We start from the raw sequence: 27,741 nt of genomic DNA, 5'->3' as shown, positions 1-27,741 counted from the left end.
CGAGAGTCATTTAACTAGGCGGAGCGGAGGAATTGCCCGGATGGTTAAAAGGTAATCCATGCAAAAAAATTTCAAAAAATCTTGTAGAGGCATTATTTAAATCATGTTTTTGATGATGGAAATGGATTCAACAGCATCAAAAGCGTGTAAGACACCTAAAATTTTGAAGTTTAACAACTATAATTTACATTTACAAAAATCCTTATCAAATTTTCTTTAAATATTACTGAAATTTCCATAATTTTCTGAGCAGCGTTGTTAGACTACGCGCTACCTATGTCTATGCTCATTCTCTCACTCAGCACTACATCTATTCCACCATTGCACCGACCGCCTACTCGCTCGCTCCATGTGTCCCGACCCATGTGAATGGGTACAAAAGAACATAGCCTTGACTATGGCCAATGCAATCAGACCCCGACGACCCATATATTCTCTCCCTTGTCAAAGGGCGTAAATTTATTTGTCTAAACCCTAACCTTTTGCGCTAATCTCCTTACATTCATTTATCTTGCCGCTCTGCTGGTAGAGCCGAGGATTCTGCATCCCCACTATATGATTGCGTTTTCTTTCTCCCCTAAATCCTCAGTTGTCGCCAACACTCGTTACCCGGTATTCAAGATTAAGAAGACCATAGCCACACCGTGGGATTTGTCTGTCTACCCGGTGGCTCAACTTGCTCATCTTCTATGCGTATTCCCTCCATACATACAAGTGTTATTCCCTCCATACATACAAGTGTCGAGATAGCAGTTAGGGCAATGGAAATTATTTAGGCCAATTTCCCTCAACAATGTAATCTTATTCTTTATCTTCTAGAGAAAATATCTTGTATATTACCCTATGAGTGATTCTAGTTACCCCTTTTCTTTGACAGGACGGGTGCGAGAGTGTCCACTAGGTTGGCTTGGGGTTCTGGTGACCAGCACATAATTACTCTCGGTACCTAGGTTCATTGGTAAGGTTTTCCCCTTCAGAATCTATGGCCTTATTTTCAAATAAATTCATAAGCTCATTCATATTTCTATTGTGTAGATTCAGCTACAAAAAAGAGATTTCTGTACTGCGCCGACCACACAGGTGATGCCACATTTCATAATTTTCCAGTGATTTATGGTATTCTTTCTTTTAATTTAAATTAAGGATGACTTCTACCACTAAGTTTACCATTCCTATGGCTTGACAGGTGCAGGTATTCCCACAACTTCTTTCTTTAGCTGAGGTAGAGTTTTCATGGCTCGATGAGTATTGATATGTCATTTTGTTCCTTCTAGGTCGGTTTATTGGCACAAACCTCCCTCTCTAGATCCCCTTACCCCAGTTGATAACTGCAATATGTAATTTCGTTGCTGTTAATGGGCCTTATTAATGTTAAAGAACCTAAGAGCCAGACGCACTGTCAACTCTCACGTACATCTATAGTATTCAAAAGAGTAACAGAACTTGAACCCCTGTTCACGGGTTCTAGTTTTCACTTTGTTTTTCTACTATGACTAGCGTTTATATGTGCCTCACCTAGAGAGTCTAGCACTATAATAGTCTCATCTAATGGATAATTTTTCTTAGTGAACATTATCGTAGTCACCTTGCTCTCAGGTTACATTCATATATTTATTTCATCTCTCCAGTATGTTGTGAATTAGCGATAACAATACAACTTACTTTATGTTTAGTTATTCATAATGAATTTTTATTTCTACCGTGTTTGCATGAAGATAATAATGCCTCTAGATTGTCCTATTTGTTATAAAGAATGAGTTTTTATTTCGTTAACCTATATGAATGAAAGGTTGATATCGGTGTGGTTTGCACTCTTTGTCTTTCAATTACTTCTCTTGTTTATACATTACAGCACAAATATGGCCATATTCCATGACTCTGTTTGGTTAGCTTCAAGAAGGATTTCTTCGTTTTATGTAGCGTGGGATTCATCATAAACATAAATCATGTTCTGTGTCTGTAATAGAAATATCGTTCTAGCCTATGATAGAGTTTATCCTTTCTCGTACCATAATGTCGGTAACGACAGGCTCATGTTGAATTGATAGTGTCTATTTTCCTCTGAATATGTTGTAATGTTTACCTTAAAAAGAATTGTATTTTCAATGACTATGGATATGATTGTATGTGTTGTTCCATGGTAATTTCATTTCAAAAATCATGTGCTTCTTGCAGGAAATTCTCGAATTGAACAGTTTATTTTATAGGTATGTTTTAATATTTATTTTCCCCATATTCCATATTTCTTATTGCGTTTTTTATCGTTTGAGTACGCTCATCAATATATTGTGTATGAAATTTATAGTTGGTTTCTTAAATTTATTTTTCCATAAAATCTATAGTTGGTAACTAAGCTATTTCACAACTAAAGTACAGTTGGTAGCTTGAATTGATTCCTTTAGCTTAACGCTTCTAGGAATGAACAACAATTCATACCTAGGTGTTTTTGTGATTTCCATTTTAAGAATATAATGGAAGTCTATTATAAATGTACTACAACTTTTTGCCAAGCAGTTTCTTCTCTGATGCAATAGTGCACTCTAGGATTTATCCTTAATTCTCTTTCTCCGTCACATGATGATTACTGCTGAGGTCTAATGCCGCTCTTCCTATCAAGTCATTCCTCCATTAAACCCTAAAACCCTTAACATTCTAGTTTTTAACTATCTCAATTCAAATGATTGTCTGTCTGTCCCTTTTGGAAGGAAGATACTTAAGATTAAACAAGTTTACTAAGGTACACCTTAATAGCAAGATATAAGGACTCCACCAATCACTTAATCACTCCTCCATCCTAATTTACCCTTGTAGCTACACATGAAGCTATGCGTGCAACCCCATCTCCCCAAATGGGTTCCCAGGGACTTTATGCTAACCACTACCCAGATATTCTCTAGTCTTCATTGTTATATTCACACCTAGATTCAAATCTATGCTCTCCTAACATCAACATTGGATGTAATCACATAACAGAGAGCTACAACAAAGTTCTCAAAGAAAAATATCTTTATCAGAAATGTAAAATAAAAAATTATTGTTCATAAAAATAAATTACAGAGATCATTCTCATAACAAAAATTAACATTAAATCAAAAGTTGTGACACTTCTAATTTACTCTAATCTATAATCTATGAGTAATAATAAAAAAACAAAATCTCTAACCAAAAGTCGAGTCTGGAAATTCTATTTGGGACAACACCGATCGACCCAACCTTCGATCAACCTCTGATTCCCCTGAATTAGGATTATATTTCCCAGAATTAGGAACCGATCTATATGTGAAACTTGAATATTTCATAAAAATTTGCAAGTGAAATGCTTGAGGGTTTATGTCAATTTACATGTGAAATTTTTATGGATTCTTTAGATAATTATGTCAAATTACTTAACATATAACATGCTTTCAAAATTAGTTTTGCAATAAATATTGAAGACAAAAATACCATAACAACAAACACAACACAAAAAAATGATGAAGGAGTTCACCCCTCCTAGGTTACATCTCTTGGTCAAGCTTCCAATCCTTGGGTGTCTTTTATTATTCTCATAAAAATAGTCTTTACAGAAATTTATAGTGCTTAGAATGCGGATCTAATAACTCAAATGGCTCCAGAACAGTAAAAAAACCCCTATCTAGCCTCTTTTTGCTCCCAAAAAGAAAAAATATGAGAACATTATGCGTGTTTCTCTCTTTTTCCTAAGTTATGTAGCTAACCATCCTACAATTTGACCAAACTTTACCTCGTGCACCCTGAACGTGGAAACAACTCACTAAACCTGGCATAATTCCTACTTGGTGGGTGAATTTGTAGGATGGATAAGACTGCCTTTAAGCCCCCAGTCCTAAAAATGTCATTCCCTTGGAGGACATATGACCAAGTTGGGTGTTGATTTCTAGTGGCTTTGTATGCCTGGCACACGCCCTCAATCACGTGGGTTCTACATAGGACCTTCGGTTGGCCCCATCTAGCTAGCCCCTCACCTCCATGTGCTTAGTCACAATAATCCCCATATTGCTTGGGGCTAGGCGTTAGCCCTTGCCACCCTTTCCAATATGGCAATCAAAAATGTAAATATTGTTTGTGTTATATAGCTTAGAGTGGATGAGGTCACTATGAGGTGTTATATACTGTGTGTGTTGGTGAGAACCACTGTTAGTCTGGATGAGGTCACTATTTCAAACCCTGGGGTTGCTTCTCAGGTTTAATAAAATTGTGGTGGCCACAAGGGGTCCACGTGGAAGCCTCTGGTTGGGCCACATGGAAACCTCTAGTTGTTCCACCTCATAACCAATGAAATTAACCATTTCACGAGAAATAAAATCCCGACAAGTGGCAATATTTCATGGGTTGATGGTAAGTAATGAACATGTATAGTCAGGGTCCAGTCAGCAATACAAAGTGCTGGCTGTGCAGCCCTATACAACTGAAAACAATAAAAAATCATTGTTTCCTCAAATGAAAATAACTCATTTCCGGGAGCATATGATGTCCATTTTTGGTGAAACAAATTGTGCGATTCAGAACAATGAGATCTACACATTCATTATGGTTTCGATCCATTCTGACAACTTTGAATTTTGAGCATAAATTTGATCCATCGGATCACTCCTCCACATTGGAACCTTTTGGACCTCCAAAATTTCTTTATTACTGAACAATTAGATGAGTGTACAACTCCCCCACCCTTCTAGTCTCAACCCACTAGAATTTGCTAGAATTTAACAATTTTAGCTTTTCATAAAAACTAATCATTTTCCCTGATTTTGGAGACCTTGTCTTGCTATTGTAGATACCATCTTACTGAAATTTCCCACAATATGCAGAACAACAAATTTTCGTTGAAGGAAAAAACACATTTCCTCATGGGTCGTTAATGAAAGGAAACTTAAACACCTTGAAATTCTTCTCACCTAGAACAGTGTTGAGACAATGATTCTTAGCTTGTCTAGCCTTGTGCTTGGCTCGACTCTTGACCAAATGTGATCACCATCTCCATGCACCATATCTTTTCAAAGAGAACACTTTTTTAGAACCACAATAAGAACTTTTGGAATCAATGCCCTCTTTGTCAAATTTCTTTGGCACTTCCTCTTTGACCTTTGCACTCTCTAGCACTAGCATCTTGTTCACATCACTGTTCAATAATGATCTATGTTGTTGCAATCTTACCTCATCTTGTTTACCTATTTTAGGAGGCAACATCTTAGATTCCTGAAGCATCTGATCACACCGATTAGCAAGGCTTCATTCATAAAATCTTCATGTTTGAACATTAACAAAGCAACATTCTGACTAACATTCACATTTTGCTTCATTTTTCCAACATGAATAAGAGACAAAATCATATTCATACGATGCGCTCTAACTACTTACTCAATCCCATTCTTGAATAAATGATACTTATTCTCATGGCGATGAAATAATTCTCTCTTATCATAAAGATATGGGCTCCACAAAATAGTACCAGAAATTTCAAGCAGAACTACATCAAGATCCACTTCATCAAGAAATTTTGCAGTGATTATAAATCTAAGTATGCACGTCCTTGTCACCTGAAAATTTTCATTCTTACATAAAACTTAAAGGACATGGTATTGCAGGTGAAATGGTTTCTAGATTTAACTTCTTGAGTAAGTCTTCAAAAATAAGATATGCTTGTGAACCACTATCAAATAGTGTGTCAATTTTGGTATGCTTTGAAATCACTCTATTGTGCAAAATTTCTATTCTTGTCTCATAATTTTGAGTATCATTGGATCAAATTGAATAAATAGTGCTTGCAATGTTCTTACCTTTCAAACCCATGATTGTGATATTTTTTTCATCTCTGAAATCATAACCTAAATCATGTTCTATAGTTGGAGTTGTTTTCTCCTTTTCCTTGTTTCTAAGCTTGTTGGGTCTCATCTTTGGATGAAGTTTCTAACAATAGTCTTCATCATGTCCATATCTAAAGTAGTGTTTGCATTTAAGTTCTTCTCTCTCCATCTTGATGGAAGCATTCCTCTTTTCTTTTCCCTTCTACTTACCATTTCCTTTTTCTCCAGACTCAAGGGAACTCACACTTTTATCATCTGAAACATGCTTCCCTCTTGCTTCTAGATGTGTGCCTTGTACACAAAATTCATCTAAATTTGTTGGATTAAACATGAGAATAGTGTGTCTTAGGTAACTATGCAAGCCTCCAATGCATTTTAACAAATTTTCTTGAGATGCCAAATCTATACCCAATATTAGTGCTCTTCTACTAAACTCTTGAGTATAGTTTTGTACACTTTGTCCTTTTCCTTGCCCAAAGTTTTGCCAATCCATTATAGATTTCTTCATGTATTCTAATGGATAAAATGCCTTCTCAATGCAACAACAAAATTATTCCAAGAGGTTAAGATCTTACCATGATTTTTCATGTCATCTCGATTTTTGTCTTCCCATCAAATAAGGGATGGACTTTCCAATCTTAGTGAATCAAGCTGAATCTTGGTGTCATCATCCTTGATCCTTTGTATCCCATAATACACTTCAAGCTAGCATACCCAAGTATCTAGTGTTTCATCCTTTATCTCTCCATCATACATAAACAAATCAAACTTTATGTCAAGTTTCAAAAAGGGAGTTTTTCCATGTCCCTTTAGAGAATGTGGAGGTGTTTGTGAAGGGGTTGTTGTGGAATATGAAGATGGTGAAGATGGTGCTGAGGATGGATGTGAAGAGAATGGTGGTGTGAAAGGTGGTTTATCACCACTCCCTTTTGGAGGCTTGTCCTCTTATCCTCCTTTTTCTCCTAAAGGACCCTCTTGCATTGGAGGCTTCGAGATCTCACCTTGAAATTTTGTGTTTCTCTCTTCAAAGAGAACCTTCACCATTTAGGTCATGTCAAAGAATGATTTTATGATATCCTTCACATCATCTGACATATTAGAATGCCTTGGCTCATGTGGCATGCTTGCTAAATCTTCAGGTACAATTTGAGGTGAAATTTGTGGTGGAGATTGTGGAAAATGTGCTCTCCTTGTCCTTGTCCCAACTCGAGGACCTCTATCCACTAGATTTCCTTCTCCTCTTTTGAGATTCAACCATGTAAGAATTAGAAACACTTGCAAACAAATTAAGGCCTCACAGTAACAAATAACCTAAGCTATGATACCAAATTGATCTGTATGTGAAATTTGAAGATTTATTAACAATTTCCAAGTGACATGCTTGGGGGTTTATGTCAATTTACATGTGAAATTTTTATGGAGTCTTTAAACAATTATGTCAAATTACTTAACATATAACATGCTTTTAAAATTAGTTCCACAATAAATACCGAAGATAAAAAAACCATAACAACAAACAAAACACAACAAAATGATGAAGGAGTTCACTCATCGAGGTGCAGCTTCCAACAGTTGGGCCTCTTTCATTATGCTCATAAAAATTGTGTTTATGTCAAGTTACAGTGCTCGGAATGTAGATAGGATAGCTCCAATGGTTCGAAAACAATACAAAACCCATGTCTAGCCTCTTTTTGCTCCCAAAAATAAAAACAACTAAGAAAGTTATGCCTTTTTCTCTCTTTTTCACAAGTTTTGCAGCTAACCATCTTACAATTCAACCAAAAGCTAGCTCTTGTGCCTTGAATGTTAAAACATCTAGCTAAACCTGACATGATTCCCACTCGACAGATGAATTTGTAGGGTGGATAACGATGCCTTTAAGCGCTTGGTCCTGAAAAATTTGGCCACATGGAGCACATATGACCACATTGGATGCCACTTTCAGGGGGCTCTCTCTGCGTGGCACATGCCCTGGGTCATGTGGGTTCCACATAGGACCAGGGCCTAGCTCCCCTCTGGCTGTCACCTCACCTCCGCATGCCTAGGCAAATTAAAGCCCATACGATTTGGATCTAGGCCTTATCCACCCCACCCCCCCCCTCCTCTCCAACGCACCAATCAAAAACTTAAGTATTGTTTATGTTATATGGTTTAACAATTAATGTCAATGGTGTTTTGGTGAGAGTCATGGTTAGTGTGGATGAGGTCATGATTTCGAACCTCGGGGTTGCTTGTCATCCTTAACAAAATTTTGGTGGCCAACAGGGGGCCACCTCTGGTTTGTCTACCTCATAACCAGTGAAATTAACCAGTTCACATGCAATAAAATATTAACAAGTGGAAAGTTGTGATAGGTCGATGGTGAAAAATCAACATGTATAGTCAGGTTCCAGTTGACGGTATAGAATGCTAACTGTGCAGCCCTGTACAACTAAAAACCACAAATTTTCATTGTTTCCACAAACAATCATAACTCATTTCTGGTATCATACAACGTCCAGTTTTTTCAAAATGAATTGTAGTAGATTTAGAATAACGAGATCTATGCAACCATTCTAGTTTCAATTCATTATGATAATTTTGAAATTTGAGCATAAATTTGATCCACCGGATTGACAACCCCCTTTGATTCCTCACAATGGAATTTTAACATTATTTTTCCCATATATTTTTCCTTTGCACCGTCCCACATTTCAGGCATATGTTAGCCCTCCAACCTAGTATTTTATTTAGTTCTTCCTCATAAAGCCTTCTTTTATCTCCTGTAGTTTTTTTCTCAATATTTATCTTCAATTAAGTATATTTATTTAAGTAATTTAAATCAAATATGATTAATTTTAGATCTGGGCAAGCATTGTTTTACTTCAGTGTTTCTTTCCCCACAAATTCCATCTTTATTAAACAATTTATTTATTTAATTACATGAGTTATTTCTAATAATTAGTTTATCATGGCTCATTTGCCAACATACTAATAATAGTTACATACAAAATAAAACATTTCCATAATAGCAGAGGGTATTACAATAACTATCGTAAATATTTACTAGTTAATGAATAACCATTGAAATGAAGAAATAGACATCTTCTCCTATCTATGTGTGCTCTGAAATTATCAAAGACGTATTTGGTTTTTCAATCTCACGAGATTTTGATTTGGAGAATTTTTACACCACTTGTGAAGAGTATTAGTTTGCAGAATTTATGAGTTTAGATTGTGGAAGAACACAACCTGGACAAACTAATAAGGTAGCACCTAAAAATTTCCATCCAAAAATCCATTAAAAGCCATTTCCATGTGAAAGAGTCTTAAGTTAACCCTCAAGACAAAGATGTTGAAGAGAATGCTACCCTGAAACATCAAAGATGATCCAAAAGATAGATCATGTGATTTGTTGATGGGAATGACCATGGTCCATCATCACCTGACAGGAAAATCTATGTAAAACTCTGGTTTCTAATGGAGAGGACATCCTTCAATAAAAAATGTCAGCTCACAATGGTCAACACCATTATGAAGTCACTAATAATGGATTTCAAACAAAATAAATGGAAGAGAAACATAAGGCTATCACACATGTAAGAGAAAAGTTTCCAACTCAAGATTGATGATTAGAATGGGAAATTATTATGAAACTAGCTCACAAAAAGATAGAAAAGAGAGATCAACACCTTAGAATTCGGCCTCTTTGAGGGGGCAACCTCCTTTACATTACACAAATGAACAATTCTTGGATGTTTCAAATGTGAAAACCTCTTTTCTGTATATAGGAGTCTAAGGAGTCACAATATAACCCAGCCGACCTAAAAATAATAATATAAAGCCACAAAAAGAATAATAGAGGGATTCTATGGGGCACAGTAATAACAATATGGGGACAATAGGGGAAGAACAATATTAATAAGGGATACAACTACAATAGTAATGGGGTAATCACTAGAAATATAGGGACCCAACATGCCCCTCTCCTTCAAAAAAGTGTTTTCCTCAACGCTTGAGTAGTTCTGGATGCTTCTATATAAAATCCTCATCCTCCCATGTAGAATCTTCAACGAATAAGTTCTTCCACTTGATAAGATACTCCAAAATTGAATGAGTTCGTAACTATTGAGTTCTTGCTTCTGTGACTGCTTCTGGTTCCAATATAATTTTTCCTTCCTCGTGAAGTTTTGGCAATATTGTTTGAACTGGGTGCTTGTCACCTATAACTGTCTTTAAACATGAAACATGGAAAACTGAGTGCAATCAAGAAACTGCAGGAAGCTCCAATTTGTATGGCATAGTACCAATCTTTTGCAACACCTTGTATAGACCATAATACTTTGGTGATAATTGATTATCCTTCTTAGCTTGCTTGAGGTACATTTGCTTATATGGTTGTAGCTGTAGGAATTCCCAATCACCTACATCAAAACTTCTTTCGCTGCAATGTTGTTCTGCCTGTTGTTTCATTCTATTATGTGGCAACACGAGGTCATCCTTTAGGAGTTGGAGGACTTGTTGTTGATGTTCGATGTGATGCTCCACTACTTGAACCTTAGAATTTTCTCTTAAATATGATGTGATGGATGATGGCTGATATCCATAAAGTGCCATAAATGGGGTCATTTTTGTTGCTTTATGGAAGGAAGTGTTATACCACCACTTAGCCAGAGGCAACCATTTGACCCTTTGTGTCTCTTTACCAGATACAAAGCAATGAAGATATCCTTCCAAACATTTGTTTACTATATCAGTTTGCCCATCAGATTGAGGATGATAAGATAAGTTATGAGCTAATTGAGTACCAAGAAAAGAAAATAATTCTGTCCAAAAATTTCAAGTGAAAATGGGATCTCTGTCACTTACAATAATATTTAGGTTTCCATGCACCTTTTGAATTGTTTCCATAAATGCAGTAGAAACTGTACTGGCTTTAAATGGATGTGATAATGCACAAAAGTGTGCATACTTGGTAAGTCTGTCAACTACCACCATGATGACACTCTTTCCCTAGACTTGGGTAAACCTATGATAAAATCCATTGAAACCTCCTCCCAACGTTGGCTTGGAATGGATAAAATTTGTAATAGACTTGGTGTCTTAATTGTTTCAACTTTATTTTGTTGGCAAACCAAACATTCCACCACAAACTTTTGAATATCTGATTTAAGGCGCTCCCAAAAAAATCCTTCTTAACCTTGTGGTAAGTTTTTAAAAATCCTGAGTGCCCTCCTCAGCGAGAAGTGTGCAATTCCATAAGAATATTTTGTTTTAGCTTGGAATTCTTACATAGGTACTAGCGATCTTTGTACCATAATGAATCATTTTTCCAGCTAAATGTATCTGATGTACTGGAGCCTTGTTGTAACTTTTGAATAAGTGCCCACACTTCTTCGTCGTTCTTCCATTCCTCCCTTGCTTCGTTTATCCAATCTGTTTGGATAATAGAAATGGCGCACAACAATGCTTCCACATCCTCATCCTTTCTTGAGAGTGCATCTGCCACCAGATTTTGCTTCTCGTTTTTGTAGATGATTTCAAAGTCATAACCCAAGATCTTTGTGACCCACTTTTGTTGCTCTTCAGAAGATAATCTTTGTTCTAAAAAGTATTTGAGGCTATCATGATCCACTTTTACCTTGAAGTGTCTTCCCATTAGGTAGGGTCGTCATTTCTTAAGTGCATGGAGTATTGCCAACATTTCCTTCTCATAAATAGCTTTGTGTAAAAATATTCCCTTGATGGGACGACTTTCAAAAGCAATGGGTCTTTCATCTTGCATTAAAAAAACTCCAATTCCATTTCCTGAAGCATCACATTCCACAATAAATGTTTTTGTGAAGTCTGGTGTAGCTAAGACCAGTGCTTGGCACATTGCCTCTTTAAGATGCTCGAAGGCCTTTGTTGCTTCTAGAGTCCATGAAAATGCATATTTCTTCAATAATGTTGTTAGAGGTGCTACTATTCTCCCATAATTCTTAACAAACTTGCGATAATACCCTGTCAACCCGAGAAATCCTCGCAAATGCTTTATGGATGTGGGTATTTTCCCTTTCTTAATGGGTTTAATTTTGCTAGGGTCTACCTTAACTCCTTCATGAGATACAATATGACCCAGATATTCCACCTCTTGTACTCCAAAGAAACATTTGGATCATTTGGCATATAATTGTTTCTCCTCCAAGAGTTGTAGCACCTTGTCAACCTGTTCAGTATGATCCTTCCAAGACTTGTTGTAGATTAGTATATCATCAAAAAATACTAACAGAAATTTTCTATGGAATGGTTTGAAAATGGAATTCATCAAACCTTGAAATGTTGAAGGTGCAGGTGCATTGGTAAGGCCAAAAGGCATGACCAAAAATTCATAATGAACCTCATGAGTTCTAAATGCTACTTTCGGAATTTCTTCAGTCTTCATTCTAATTTCATGATATCCTGAACGAATATCCAACTTGGTGAAGTAAATTGATCCATGCAATTCATCCAGTAATTCATCAATGACAAGAATGGGAAATTTATCTCTAATAGTGAGCTTGTTGAGGTCCCTATAATCTAGACACATGCGCCATGATCCATCCTTCTTATTCACCAATACTACTAGAGTAGAGAAGGAACTTTGACTCGGTTGAATTATACCAACGTCTAACATTTCTGTATGGCCTGATGTTTTGAGGAGCACTTCCTAGAATCAGATGAATAGCATAATCATGACCACAAATAGGTGGGAGACCTTTGGGAGTCTCAAATACCTTGGAATGATTGTCCAAAACTTTTTGGAGATCTGGAGAAATAGATGATTCCAATGTGGAAACTTCTAGCGAACATAATTGTACAATTACACCTCTTTGTTCCTTTTTTAGAAGCTTTGTCATACCGTTAGAGCTGATTATCTTTCCCGGTTTCTCTGCAATAAACCTTAATTCAGCTTCCTTTCTTTCCACAGAAAATTTCATGAAAAGTTCTTGAAAATTAAAAGCTATTGTACCCAAGGATTGTAGCCATTGGACTCCTAGTACAACATCAGCACCTCCCATTGGAATGGAAAGCATTGGGCTAGTCAATACATATTCTCCCATGGATAGCTTGATATTATGGCACTTTCCAGAGCAATTTATTGTTCCTCCATTTGCAACCATCACTTGACACTCTAGTGCTGGATATAAGAAGAAATTCAATTCTTTTTCTACCTTACAATGAATAAAATTGTGGGTACTTCCTGAATCAATCAACACTATTACCTTTTTCTTCTTGATTTGTCCTTCTATTTTGATGGTTTGAGGAGTGGTAATTCCCGCCAATGCATTACAAGAGATGGTTGGATTCATTTCTTCTTTATCTAGGCTTTGTTCCTGGAGTATGTCCTCTTCTTTTGACCTTTCTTGCTCCTTTTCTTCTTCCTCTTCACAATCTATGTAGAATAATTTCTTCTCAGCACACTTATGACCTTTAGTTTATTTGCTATCACAACTGTAAAAAAGCCCTTTTTCTCTTTTTTCTTCCAATTGTTGTGGTAGGTTGTGGAAGACTAGGGGAAACAACACTTCCATCTTTATAGTTGTGAGTGGTATGCTTCCTGGTTGCCATAATTTTTCTTTCAATTTTTCTTGCTAACCTGAATGCCTTCTCTAATGAATCAGGTTCCCAAAGGTGAACATCATGTTGGATATTATCCTTTAAGGTCCCTATGAACACATCAATTTAATTCTCCTCTGGAATATTTTTCACCCTTATGTTCAATTTTTGGAACTCCTCAATGTGCTCCGTTATTGAACCGTTTTGTTTGAGACTTATCAATTGGCTAAAAAAAGTGTTTCTTTTTGTATCCTCATAATGTGTTGTCAATTCTTCCATAAAAATTGCCCAAGTGATAATTTTTTTATGAGATCAAAGCCATTGATACCATACAAACTGATTTGGTTCCAAATATAAAGTTGCAATACGTAGCTTTTCTGTGTTTTGCACATTATTGAGATCGAAAAATTGCTCCATCTGTAATATCCATGTTGCAGGATCCTTGCCATCAAACTTACTCATATCGATTTTTGGAATATGGTGGGTCTTCGATCCAACATTAGAGTCTATGGAATCATGATTAACATTTCTTTTGTTCTCATCATGAGTTTCCTTTACTACCCTATCACCATTAGTGACCATTTCATGTAGCAACTTATTCATATTTATCTTCAATTCTTCCATCTTATCATCCATGCCATCAATTTTAGCGTCCATGCCATTCATCTTAGCTTCCATGCCATCCATCTTAGCTTCTACACCTTTCTTTAAACCATCCATCTTAGCTTCTACATCATTCCTTAAACCATCCATCTTAGATTTTGTTGCTTTTTGTGCAAGTAACACATGTTGCACTTGGTCTCGTAATTTTGATATATCATGTTTCATTTCTTCCTCTTCTTCATGAGTCATGCTATAGCTTCCAGGTTAATTACTAGGTGTTCGAATTTTCTTTTTGCAGGGCATCAATTACCAATTCAAGCTAATTTTTCAAACCAAGCTTATGCAAAAATTTAAAAAAAACTACGCACCATTTTTTCACTTTGTAGAAGCTCGATATTGAATCTGATGTATCTCTGCAATTTTGAATCATCCAGTTCTAAAATTGCGACCTATAATAGCCCTCTGTGTCCTCTTTCCAATGCCACCAGTCTGATCCAAACTAGATTCTCCAAGGAAGATTTATGCACAATCTCCCAAGATGACCTGATTATAGAGTAGTTCAGTAGAGCGAACTTGTAGGACATGCTACGAGTCACTGTTTCAACCTTTGGATCTAAAAAATATATACAAGAAACTACAATCCGTCCTCTTTCTGTACCGTTTTATGAAATTTCAATCCGATGCTCAGAGAGAAAGTTATGATGATTTTTCACAGGTCACCTGTTTGGAATGTAATTCAGGAGTCTACAAAAATACCAACTTCCTCAGATCATATCTCCGCAAATATAGCGTGAAAAGCTTTGAAATTCGGACCCAAGATTTAACGCGATTTCTTCTCAAATGGGTTTTTTTAGCTTATGAAACGTCACAGAAAAAAGTTATAGCGAAAATGCCACGATGACCTGTTTGGAGCAGCGAAACCCTAGAATCCAAAGCTCTGATACCAAATGTTATGAAACCAGCTCACAAAAGGATAGAAAAGAGAGATCAACAACTTAGAATTTAGCCTCTTCGATGGGGCAACCTCCTTTACATTACACAAATGAACAATTCTTGGATGATTCAAATGAAAACACCTCCTTTCTATATATAGGACTCTAAGGAGTCACAATATAACCCAGCCAACTTAACAATAATAATATAAAGCCACAAAAATAACAATAGAGACATTCTATGGGGCACAATAATAACAATATGGGAACAATAGGGGCACAAAAATATTAATAAGGGATACAAATACAATAGTAATGGGGTATTCACTAGTATTATAGGGACCCAACAGAAATTACCTCACCTAATCCATTTTATATTGATCGAGGGGATTTTCTTTAATGATATCAAAGGGATCAAGGGATGGGGTGTCAGAGATGCATGATTTCCATAAGAAAGGTTGTATGTGTGAGAGGAAGTTGGAGGTGGTGAACATCAACAACATGTGTTAAGGGCAGAAGAGAAGGATGATGCAATTATAATGAAAAGTATGGCCTTGTGCGAGAAGAGAACTTCCAACCTTGTTTATAATAGTTGAACAAGGCTCTGTCATACCACTCTCATTGAATGTTTACAAAAATAACTAGAGCACCATAAGTGCTAGTGGTTAGAATTCATAGTTGTTAGTTCAATCTTTCTTCATAGGGGATTTCCAGCATAGGGTGGATGATTTTATGGACTCCAAATTTTGATAAAAATATGGAAAACAACAAAGCTAGGAGAAAGGAAAACATATCCAAAGGATGCATAGAAGGAGAGATCTAGAAGAGGCCAAATCACCTATATTCTTGGACTAAAAGAACCAAAAAATAGGTTTTAACTCATGGATATGGCAGTGATGGAGATTTATAATAAGATGATTCTTGGTAGATGTTAATAAAGAGGTTGAATAAATTGAAGCCAAGATAGGAGGGCAAGGCATGACCTCTAGAAACAAGATGGATTAAGAAATGTTACAGTGGGTAGATGACATGCTTTTCCAGGAGTGATGAATGTATGTTTCACAAAATTTTTGACTTACATTGGTGTATGAATATTTGTATTGACATCACTGTGGAATCTAGATGCACTTAGTGTTTTGAAATTTGGTGAAGGGGACAATCAACAATATGAAATTCTTAGAAAATTGAATGACCTAGACAGAAGGTATGAGAATGTAATAAATGAAATTTGGGTTTAGAGTTAGGAAACAAAGGAGAAAAAGAAGGGGGAACTGCTACGTCTAAGGAAGTGGACATTAGGGGAACGACAGAAACAATGAAGCACCTAGAAAATATAAAGTATTGATTACCATGGATATGAAACATCAGTCATAACTTCCTATTCATGTCCCTCCTAGACAATGGAAATAAATTACATCAAAGGATATTAAATTGGACAAGGGAAAAAGATAACCACTAAGGTCAAGTGTGGGAACAAGAATAAAACCAAAAGAAGTCAATCATCCAATACAACCTATGATCCATTCTAGAATGACCTCAAACAATAAAAAAATTCATGTCATTACAAAAATTATTAATATACCTCATATTTGATGACCTAACTTCGTTATATGAGTAGGCCAGATGGAATAAAGCACTAACAAGAGCATGGATGGGAGTCATCTGAGGTTGTCTATCCATGGATAATCATAGGACTACTAGGTTGCAAGATAAAACAATAGGAAAATTTTGTTCCCGTGGGTTAATAGGACTCAACTAAAAAACGATTTGGAGAATTTGAGCATGCATCCCCTTCCTTGAGAGAAACACACCTCCATAAAATAGAATCTTAGGCAACCAAGAAATTTATGCCTTGCTATGAATAGATCTAAGTCACATGGTTCAGGTCCAAGTTCAACTTTGGCAATGATTAAATTTAATTATACTTCAAAATTTCCAATGAGATTCAGATGAGCTTCACCATTATGTATAACCCATATAAACACTTCAAAACATTTCGAAATATAAAAATAAATAAATTATATTGAAACAATAAAAAATTAACTTCTTCCATAAGAAAATATTTATGATTAAAACTACCAATTTCTTTAAATTGACCTTAAAATTCAAATTCACCTTGGGAATTTCCTTAGAAATTGAATTTTACTTGAGATTCACATGACAATGACCTTTAAAATTTGCCTTTGAAATTCAGTGAAACCCAACAAATTGCAAATTTGTTTTGAGATTCGAGGGCTTGCAAACATCATAAGTAAAATAAGACAAACATTATGACCTAGGAATTAATCATGCATATGTTCTAAATCATACAAAAACGGTAAATTGTGACTAATTGTCATGGATGTGGGCCGTACATATTAATGATAAACTTAATCCAGATAAGCTCAAAAAATAGTATCTCAAGAGTAAGCTTAATTTTAGTGAACATACAAAAAACTAAAAAAATTCTAAGAGTAGCGCATACTCACCTACATAAATGTGCATCCCACATAGTATGATGTAGAAAGGAACCATAGGAAACCACTTTCATATTTCTATTGTACAAGCCTACAATAAAAAATCCCCTACTATTGTTGTATGGACTTGCTGCTGTATAGATTGGCTTACTATGTCCTGGTACCATGGAGAAGACTGTTAGGGAGAAGGACTGTAAAAATATAACAAGTATTTCTTCTATTGCACAGGTTGATCAATCGCTTCATGTTGAAACATATTGAAGAACAACATAGAAATGGCACTGAAGGGTTATGAACAATGTTGTACATTTTTTTTTGTAGTAGTGTTATGTAACATTGTTTTGCACTCTTGCTGTAGCAGTCTGTTCTTCAAAAACATTTTATTGTGCAAGTGAATTCTATTCATATTTTTCAGCATTTATCATCCCTTCATGGCACACTGAATAAAATAGTGGTGGCACAAGAGTGGTTATAGACTAGTGGTGCATTTACAAATGAGTTAGTAATTTACCACCATTACCTTTTAAGAGATTTTCTACTACTATTGCTGATTTAGTAATTTAGTTTTTAGAATAGATGTTTTCCTATTTTGAGTTTGTTTTTTCAAATTTAGCTTGAAAATATTTTCAGTCATAGTTCTGTTTGTAGCTAGACAGTGTGAGCTTGAGTAATTTCCTCTTTTTATAAAAGGGCACACCATTAGACATTTTATCACATGCAACAATATCCTTTCCTAGTGGGAAGTGGGAACACTTCTCTAGGTTGTTAGCTGATGCTTGGAGGTGCATTGTTATGGCTAGATTTAGGATAAAAGTTCAAATCCTATCCCAGGTAAGGTGTTAACAATTTATTTCTACTTAAGTGAGTGCGCTAATGAGAAACACAAATTCATCATTGGGTGTTACATATTTTATTGTTCAGTTTTCTTAAATTCAATTAGCAAAGTGTTTGTAGTGCTAGCATTCATTCGAGTACTTTTCTATGATACTTCATGATGTGACAAGAAAATATCAGTGTTAAAGTAAGTATGTGAATGTTGCAAAGGATGAGGTTAACTATGGTAACAAATAATTTGTGTTTGTTGCTTCTAAGAGTGGTATGTTAGCAAATGAATGGTATCTTTCTATATTTTGAAGCATAAGATACATATAAATTATTTGTTCATTTATATTGAAGATAAATCGAAAGTTGAATCTATATTTATAGTTGATAGAAGGACTCACATTGATTAAAATCACAATGATGTTCAAGTGAAGTTGTCAGTTGGTAAAATAAAGTATTTTGAAAATTTACTCAATATACTAGACATGAACAAAAATATACTCTCAATTAGTCACATAACATAACATAACCACATTTATAGGAAGAAAAATGATTGGAGACAAACAAGTATAATGGAAGGGTTATTGTATTCCATACAAGGATACAACAGGCAATTTCCAAGGTCGTTATTTTTTTTTAATAGTTTATAACCCTTGCATAACCCAAATTTTATTTGAGATTGGTTATATCCTCATTTAACATTCCAATGTGCTAAGATTGGATTTATATTATGTTAGGCCCCTATACTACTAGTATAACCCCTTATTGTTATTAGTACAACCCACTTATTATGTTGATGTACCCATGTAGTGCCCATATTGTTACTATTGTGCCACATAGAAGCCCACTATTGTTATTATTGTGCCCTTACAATATTATTGTTATGTCGGCTCTGATTATGTTATGACCCCTTAGACTTATATATATAGAAAGGAGGTCTTTTCATTTGTATCATCCAAGAATTTTTCATTTATGTAATGTAAAGGAGGTTTCCCCCTTGAAGAGGCTAAATTCTAAGGCGTTGATCTATCTTTTCTATCTTTTCTTGAGCTAGTTTCATAACATTTCGTATCAGAGCTTTGGATTCTAGGGTTTCGCTGCTCCAAACAGGCCATCGTGGAATTTTCTCTATAAGTTTTTCTCTGCAATGTTTCCAAAGTTGCAAAAGAAAACCCATTTGAGAAAAAATCGCTCTGAACCTGAGGTCCGAATTTCAGAGCTTTTTGCGCTATATTTATGGAGATATGATCTGAGGAAGTTGGTCTTTTTGCAGACTCCTGAATTACATTCCAAATAGGTGACCTGGGGAAAATTGTCATAACTTTCTCTCTGGAGATCGGATTGAAATTTCATAAGAAGGTACAGAAGGAGGACAGACTGTAGTTTCTTGTATGCATTTTTCAAATCCAAAGGTCAAAGCAGTGACTCGTGGTACGTCATACAAATTCTCTCTACTAAACTAGTGTATAATCAAGTCACTGTGGGAGATTGTGCATAACTCTTTCTTGGAGAATCCAATTTGGATCAGACTGGTGGCATTGGAAAGAAGATGTAGAGGGCTACTACAGGTCACAATTTCAGAACTTAAAGATTTGAAAGTATAGAGTTACAGTCGTTTCAAGATCGAGCTCTTAAAATCAAGAAAAAACAAGATGAGGAAGTTTGATGGCAAGGATCCGGTAAATTGGATACTTCAGATGGAGCAATATTTTGATCTACATGGTGTACCACTATTACAAAAGGTATGTATTGCATCTTCATATTTAGAACCAGATCAATTTTTATGGTATGAAGGGCTTTGTTCTCGTAAACAACTTGTTACGTGGTCAGTTTTCACGGAGGAAATCATAGCACATTATGAGGATACACAGAGCAACACCACAACAATTGGAAAGACTAAAAGGGCTTTGTGACATAGTGGAAAGCAAAATTATGGAAACCAGGAAGCATAACCCTCACAACTATAAAGAAGGAAGTGTTGTTTCTCCCAGTCTTCCACAACCTACAAGGGTTACACCACAACAATTAGAAGAAAAAAGAAAAAAAGGGCTTTGTTACAATTGTGATAGCAAATGCACTAAAGGTCATAAGTGTGCGGAGAAGAAATTATTTTAGATAGAATATGAAGAGGAGGAAGAAAAGGATCAAGAAACATCAAAAGAAGAGGATATACACCAGGACCGCACCCCAGAGAAATAAGAAATGAATCAAACCATATCTTGTAAAGCATTGGCAAGAATTACCACTCCTCAAACTCTCAAGATAGAAGGACATATCAAGAAGAAAAGGGTGCAAGAAGTGAAAGATCACATCGAGAAAGAAGAAATGAATCCAACCATATCTTGTATTTCATTGGTCAAAATTACCACTCCTCAAACTATCAAGATAGAAGGACATATCAAGAAGAAAAATGTTCAAGAAGTGAAAGATCACATTTAGCATCAAGAAATGAATCTGACCATATCTTGTAAAGGATTGGAAGAAATTAGCACTCCTCAAACTCTAGAGATAGAAGGACATATCAAGAAGAAAAAGGTTCAAGCAGAGAAATATCACATCGAGCATCAACAACAAGTTCTCCAACTTTTAAAGGATAACGCCACTTCGATGCAAAATCAAACGAAACAACAGGTAGATCAACATCGTAGTGAAAATTGTTTTGATGTAGGTGATTGGGTATTTTTACTGCTGCATCTCAAGCAATCTATTTATGAGAAGGAAATGTTGGCAATACTACATGCACTTAAAAAATGGCGGCCTTACCGAATGGGAAGACTCTTCAAGGATGAGGTTGTGGAAGCATTGTTTTGTGCTATTTCTATTATCCAACCAAATTGGATAAACGAAGCAAGGGATGAATGGAAGAAGGACAAAGAAGTATGGCCACTTATTCAAAAGTTGCAAAAGATCCCAATTCAAACAATATTGCTAGAAATTGAAGAGGAAGGAAAAATCATACTGGAACCTGGAGCAGTCACAGAAATAAGAACCCGACAGCTACGAAATCAATCAATGTCAGAGTATCTCATCAAGTGGAGGAACTTACCTGCTGAAGATTCCACATGGGAGGACAAGAATTTTATACAGAAGCATCAAGAACTACTCAAGCATCGAGGACAACATTTTTTTAAGGAGAGGGGCATGTTAGGCCCCTATACTACTAGTATAACCCCTTATTGTTATTAGTACAACCCACTTATTATATTGATGTACCCATGTAGTGCCCATATTGTTACTATTGTGCCACATAGAAGCCACTATTGTTATTATTGTGCCCTTACATTATTATTGTTATGTCAGCTCTGATTATGTTATGACCCCTTAGACTTCTATATATAGAAAGGAGGTCTTTTCATTTGTATCATCCAAGAATTGTTCATTTATGTAATGTAAAGGTGGTTGCCCCCTCGAAGAGGCTGAATTCTATGGCATCGATATATCTTTTCTATCTTTTCTTGAGCTAGCTTCATAACATATTATCCCACAAAAGTGTCGATTCTATTTGTAAGGGTGCTTCACATGCACAATATAGTCTATTTCTCTAATTTGTAATTACAACTAATATTTTCAAGCAACTAAATTGCATTCCATATATGTGAGCCTATACATCTATTGTAGATTGAATTTTCTTGGAAATGATAATGAGAGGGGGGGCGAATCAGTATTATCAAATCAATAATTTTTCATTTCCCAAACAAATTTATATATGCTACTTCTGTGAATTGAACTAGCTGGTACACACTACTATGATTAGTGAAACGAGCGTATACCTAGAGAACTTATGATTTAGTTGATTTATCATGTGTTGATCTTTAACGAGTGCATCAGTTACTTATTAAACAGTGAAGTAAAACATAATAAACCATCACACATAAGCAACACACATGAACAACAAGATTTAAGGTGGAAGCCCAATGTGGGTGAAAACCACCTTCTGTTGTCATTTTTGTCCTCTTTTAATAATAAGAATCATACCAGTACGTAGGCACCCACCCACAGAAGGCTACAACCTTATCTCGTTTTCAAGCTTCTACTGAAAGTGAGTTACAACCCCCTAGCTCTTGTAATAGACAATGTGTTTACTAGTGTGTAGGCACTAGCCTACAGAATGCTACAGCCTTCTCTCTTCCTCCACGGACCGTGTTTCATAAATTTTCAGGCTTGATGCTCTTGGTACAAAACAATACACGTGAAGGCCTCGCTTCATCAAATTTTCATACTAGACCCATCAGAACTTTAAAATTGCATCTGCTAATAATTAGTTAGTTTGAACAGTCAGATCACTATCTCTAGGATACTGTATTGAACCCAGAAACCTACATTACCATTTAGAATCAACTGCAACCTCAAAAATCATGCATCAGAATGTATACAGTACTTTAATGAACCCAACCTGTGTGTATACGTTACTTCATTTAATAAAACCTACATATACCTTCAAAAATACTGAAACATAAAACTTTTGAATCAAATCTGTACTAGCCAGCAATATGTTGAACATCTACTGTCAATTTACAGAGCTTTACATAGGTAGTGGCATATATCACCCTTCTCACTTATACAATCAATCAATCAGATATCAAACTACTTATGCATTCATTTTTACATTTAGATATAATAAGACTTCATTAGCAGACAACAAAACTGACCAGATAGATCGGTGAGATCTTGAAGGATAGTCTTTACTTTTTTATATGCTACTTGGAAGAGTAGAACCTATGTGCACACACACTTTTACCAAGATGAACCAACATATAGATATGCAAATATTAACTCATAACTTCGCTGTTATTCTGGACTTTAGAAAAACTCAGATCATGACATTTAAAGAATAAAACAGGTGTACACAGTCAAATCTAGCCAAAAAAATATTAGATCATTTAATGATAAGTCATTTCAGGTCTCATGATCCTAATCCAACATTGACTTCAAGGTGCACAAAATATTTCAGATCAAATCACAAACATAGCCCCTGCAACATAAAATAAACTTTAGATAGAAGTATTCCTTAGAAACCCTTTTCACTTGCACACCCTGGCCTTATGATCATCTCCTTCTTATATAGTTTTAAGCTTTTCTCACTACCTTGGACGAAAACCGGTTAGGACTCGTGGTATTCTTGGACATGATCTACTAGTTGTTACTATGGTCAATATTGTGGGCTAATACCATTGTATTGACCCCTGGTATTGTCTCCTCTTGAATTTCCTTTATTTTCCAACATGTACACGCTTTTCTTCTTATGAAAGTGTGTGTATATATATACGCACTTTTTGTTCTATGAACCAATGTGTATACATTGTTTGGACTAAGTGGACCTGTGTATACATCTTAAACTACTTTTCACCATTCTTTACCTTCAACTTCTTCATTATTATTAGTAGACTTTAGTTACTTCTTCATGTTCTTCTGTATCAATGCCCTGTTACATTTGAATGGACCAGTTACACTATGGGTGGCTTTTGATCAAAACTAAACTGACTTGTGAGTGATTTTCCATCCAGGAAAACACTTGTATCATAATTCTAACAATCTGCCCCTTTGGTCTTGATGGAAACCATGCTGGTGTTGATTATTGCAGGTTGTAGAAAGCGTTAGAGGTAACAAGCAACAACAAAATACTCTTCCCCTTTGACATCAAGGGAAAAGGGCACACCAAGCTATGCTCCCTCGCTGATATAGATTATGTTGTCCATGCTCCCCCTTAGTACATTCTCAGTCTACAGAGATATGATACAAAAGAATAACATGACTCTATAAGTCAGCTAAGTGAGTATGACCTCCCTATGGCCAATGAATCATACATACATCAATCACCCAACCAGGTGGGGTTACACCATATTTGACTCATCCACCCAACCAAGTGGGGATACACCATATTTGACTCATCCACCCAACCAAGTGGGGATATACCAATTGTTTATACATGACAGAAATACATAAATTATTACATCATCCATCCCATGCAAAGTGGGGATACAAATTACATCATATGTCTAATAGAACTCATTCAAATATAGACCATGACAGAAGAAGTCATATTGCACCCTAGATATTTACATGACTCATGCAACAAATGATATAAGTATATAAACCCATAGCTAAACTCCACAACCATGATGCTAATAGTAACAATGAAAAATGTGTGTGAAGGCTAATGCTCCCTCTAAACCTGTGCTACATGTGCATTGTGAACAAGTCATTCATCAAGCCATCTTTGTCAGTGAGATAAAAATCAATGAACAAATCATATCGTCAGACTGTAATCATGAATATTTGACATATAACCCATAGCAAAGTCTGACCCACTATTTTTCTGTCTGAAAAGAATATATGCTCCTTCAGCCATATAAACCTACGTGTATACACGACTATACTTAATGAAACCTATGTATAATAACCTTCCTCTGAAAATTGGATTTAACAGCAGGATGATGTAGCAACTACTCCCAACTTTTTTCTAATATATTCAAATGTTTCTCTGGGAAGTGGTTTAGTGAATATATCAACAACCTTTTCTTTGGAGTGAACATACTCCAATTTAACCTTTTGTTCAAGCACTTGTTCTTGTAGAAAATGGTACTTAATGGCTCTGTGCTTAGTGTTGGAGTGCATGAATGGATTTTTCAAAATATTGATGGCACTTGTATTATCATATAGAATGGAGATGGTTGGAGTAAATGTGATTTGGATGTCTTGCAATATTTGTATCATCCAAAGTAGTTGTTTGCAGAAATATGAAACAACCACATATTCTGATTCATCTTTAGATAAGTCAATCAAACTTTGCTTCTTACTGAACCAAGACACCAACTTGGAACCCATATATAATGCTCCTCCACTCGTACTCTTTCAATCATCCACATTTCCTGCACAATCTGCATTTGTATAAGCGTGAAGAGTAAGATCTGTATCTTTAGGATACCATAGACCAAAGTATTGAGTTCGTTGAATATATTTGAAAATTATTTTTACTGCCGAAATATATGATTCCTTTGGATTTTCTTGGAGCCTTCCAACAATTCTTACTACATGCATGATATCAGCTTTGTTACTTGTTAGGTAATGTATACTTCCAATCATAAATCTGTAAGTTGGTTGGTTCATTGTTGGTGACTCATCATGAGAACTCAGACTGCATCCTGTTACCATTGGAGTACATATAGGTTTAGAATCTTCCATTCCGTACTTCTTCAACATCTTCTTGAGATATTTTCTTTGTGAAAGGAAGATACCATCTTTTGTTTGTTGTAGCTGTAGACCAATAAAGTAAGTAAGTTCACCAAGTAAGGACATTTCAAATTCTTTCTGCATTACTGAAGAAAAATTCTGACACATGGTGTTATAGACAATTTTGTGCCTTACAGCAACAAGCATGAATTGTCAATAATCCAAGGGATCCAAAGTTCCCTAAACATGATGTTCCTACCCCTAGAGGAACAAGGTCAGCAAACCAATAGCTCTCAGATCAGTTCTCCACCTGAAAACACTCAAAAACAAGCAATCCTGAAATCAAAGCAGGTGCTCCACTAGGTTTCTACGCTGAAACTCAGTTGCTCCATGGTGTACCTGCGTTGCAAAGCAAGTGGGACAAAGGCCACCTGCGCTGAGCGAGATGGGACAAGTGGCACAATGAGTCATTGCTTTGGAATCTTCCAAAAATGACACTTGGATCAGGGATTTCGCCTTGTGATGAGTCAGAGGCTCTGTTTCTCCAAGTGGAAGCAAGGTTCTCCAAGTGGACTCAAGAACTGAAGATCAACTAAAGATTAACTGAAGAGAGAGAGGACACAAGGCAGCTACACATCAGTTGCAAGCTAACTCATCCTTTCTCAATTCATCTATATATTGAGCTCTCTCCTATGAGCTCAGGAGGCTGGAATTTGGTGCAAAGTAATGATATGCTGTTGGTTTCACTATAGAGCTATTGGGTGATTGTTTGAGAGAGGTGAAGAGGAGAAATTATTTCTGCTGGGAGGTGTTGCTGGATTGGAGCCTTCAATGGTTGTAATACTCTCAGAACCTTTACTTCTTCATTAATAAAAGCTACTGAGGTTCTTCTATGTGCTCTTGTTTCAATAATATATTGTGATAATTGCATGTTTGGTTTACACTAATCCTTGAACCAGTTATGATTGCATGCTTCTTGTAGTTTCCTTCTTTGTTATTTTGCAGGATCTCATTGTAGCTAGGCCAGCAAAAGAGCAAGGAGCTGGGAGCAAGTAGCCAAAGAGAAGAGTTTGGATTCGACATTAAGCGCAAGGCAACGGTTAGTGCATTTCTCCATTCTCTTTTGCTTTCATAAAGAAGTAAACCTTAAGTAGTTTGTTTTACAGTTGTTGCTAAGGTACTATCACCCTTAGAGTGGGATAGGGTCATCCGAGTCGGATACTTTTCCCTACAACACATGGATTCTTCATTACTACCAAAACTAATATCATCAACATAAACAAGAATAATTAGTAGTTTATCATTTTCAATCTTTATGTATAAATTGCTATCTGTAGAAGCGTCTGTGAAACCTTGTTGTTGTAGATATTTGCCAAGGTGGTAATACCAAGCCCTTGGAGCCTCTTTCAGACCGTAGAGAGCCTTTTTAAGCTTTCATATGAGTTTTGCATCATTTCCAAGAATGAATCCTTCTGGTTGTTCAATGGAAACTTCTTCTTCTAAATCTCCATTAGGGAAGGATGATTTTACATCCATTTGATACACTTTGAATTTTTCGAAAACTAGAAAGAGCAAGAAACATCCTTATGGCCTCAAGTCTTGCAACATGTGCAAAAGTTTCTTCAAAATCTATACCTTCTTATTGAGCATACCCTTTACAAACAACTCTTGCCTTGTGTCTAATAATTTCTCCATTTTCATTCAGCTTGTTCTTAAATATCCATTTTGTTCCTATAACATTTTTATCATGACGTCAATGAACTAACTCCCAAGTATCATTCTTTTCAATTTGGTCAAGTTCTTCATCCATGGCCTTAACCCAACATTCATATTTGCATGCTTCATTTATATTCTGAGGTTATATGGAGGATAGTAATTCTAGATAAGTTGAGGTCCCTGTAAGAGTTCTTCTTGTCTCTACTCCAGACCATTTTTCTCCTTAAATTTGAGATTCTAAATGATTCTTCTGAACATAGCTGGATGGAACCTTTTCCTTGTTTGTTGTATCTTCTTCTGGTGCTTCATTGGTTTCTTCATCTATATCATTTTGATTTGATGTTGGAAAGAATTCCCCATCTTCCTCATTGTCATATTCCTCTATTGATTTCATTTGTTCCAGATTTCTGCATGCTTCATCAATTACAACATCAATGATTTCAACAATTTTTTGAAGTATTTTATTATAACATTTGCATCCTTTACTTCTAGATGAATAACCAAGAAGAATTCCTTCGTATTCTCTAGGTTCAAACTTACCAAGTTTTTCACCAATCCTTTTGATGAAACATTTGCTTCCAAAAACTCTACAATGTTTTACAGTAGGAGCGTTACCATACCAAAATTCATATGGAGTTTGATTGCTATTTACCTAAACCTTCG

Source organism: Pinus tabuliformis, chromosome 4_2, assembly GCF_031772625.1.
Source record: "Pinus tabuliformis cultivar Carrire ecotype Pingquan chromosome 4_2, CPIR1, whole genome shotgun sequence".
In the NCBI taxonomy this organism is placed as follows: domain Eukaryota; kingdom Viridiplantae; phylum Streptophyta; class Pinopsida; order Pinales; family Pinaceae; genus Pinus; species Pinus tabuliformis.
This window is presented reverse-complemented; position numbering follows the sequence as displayed.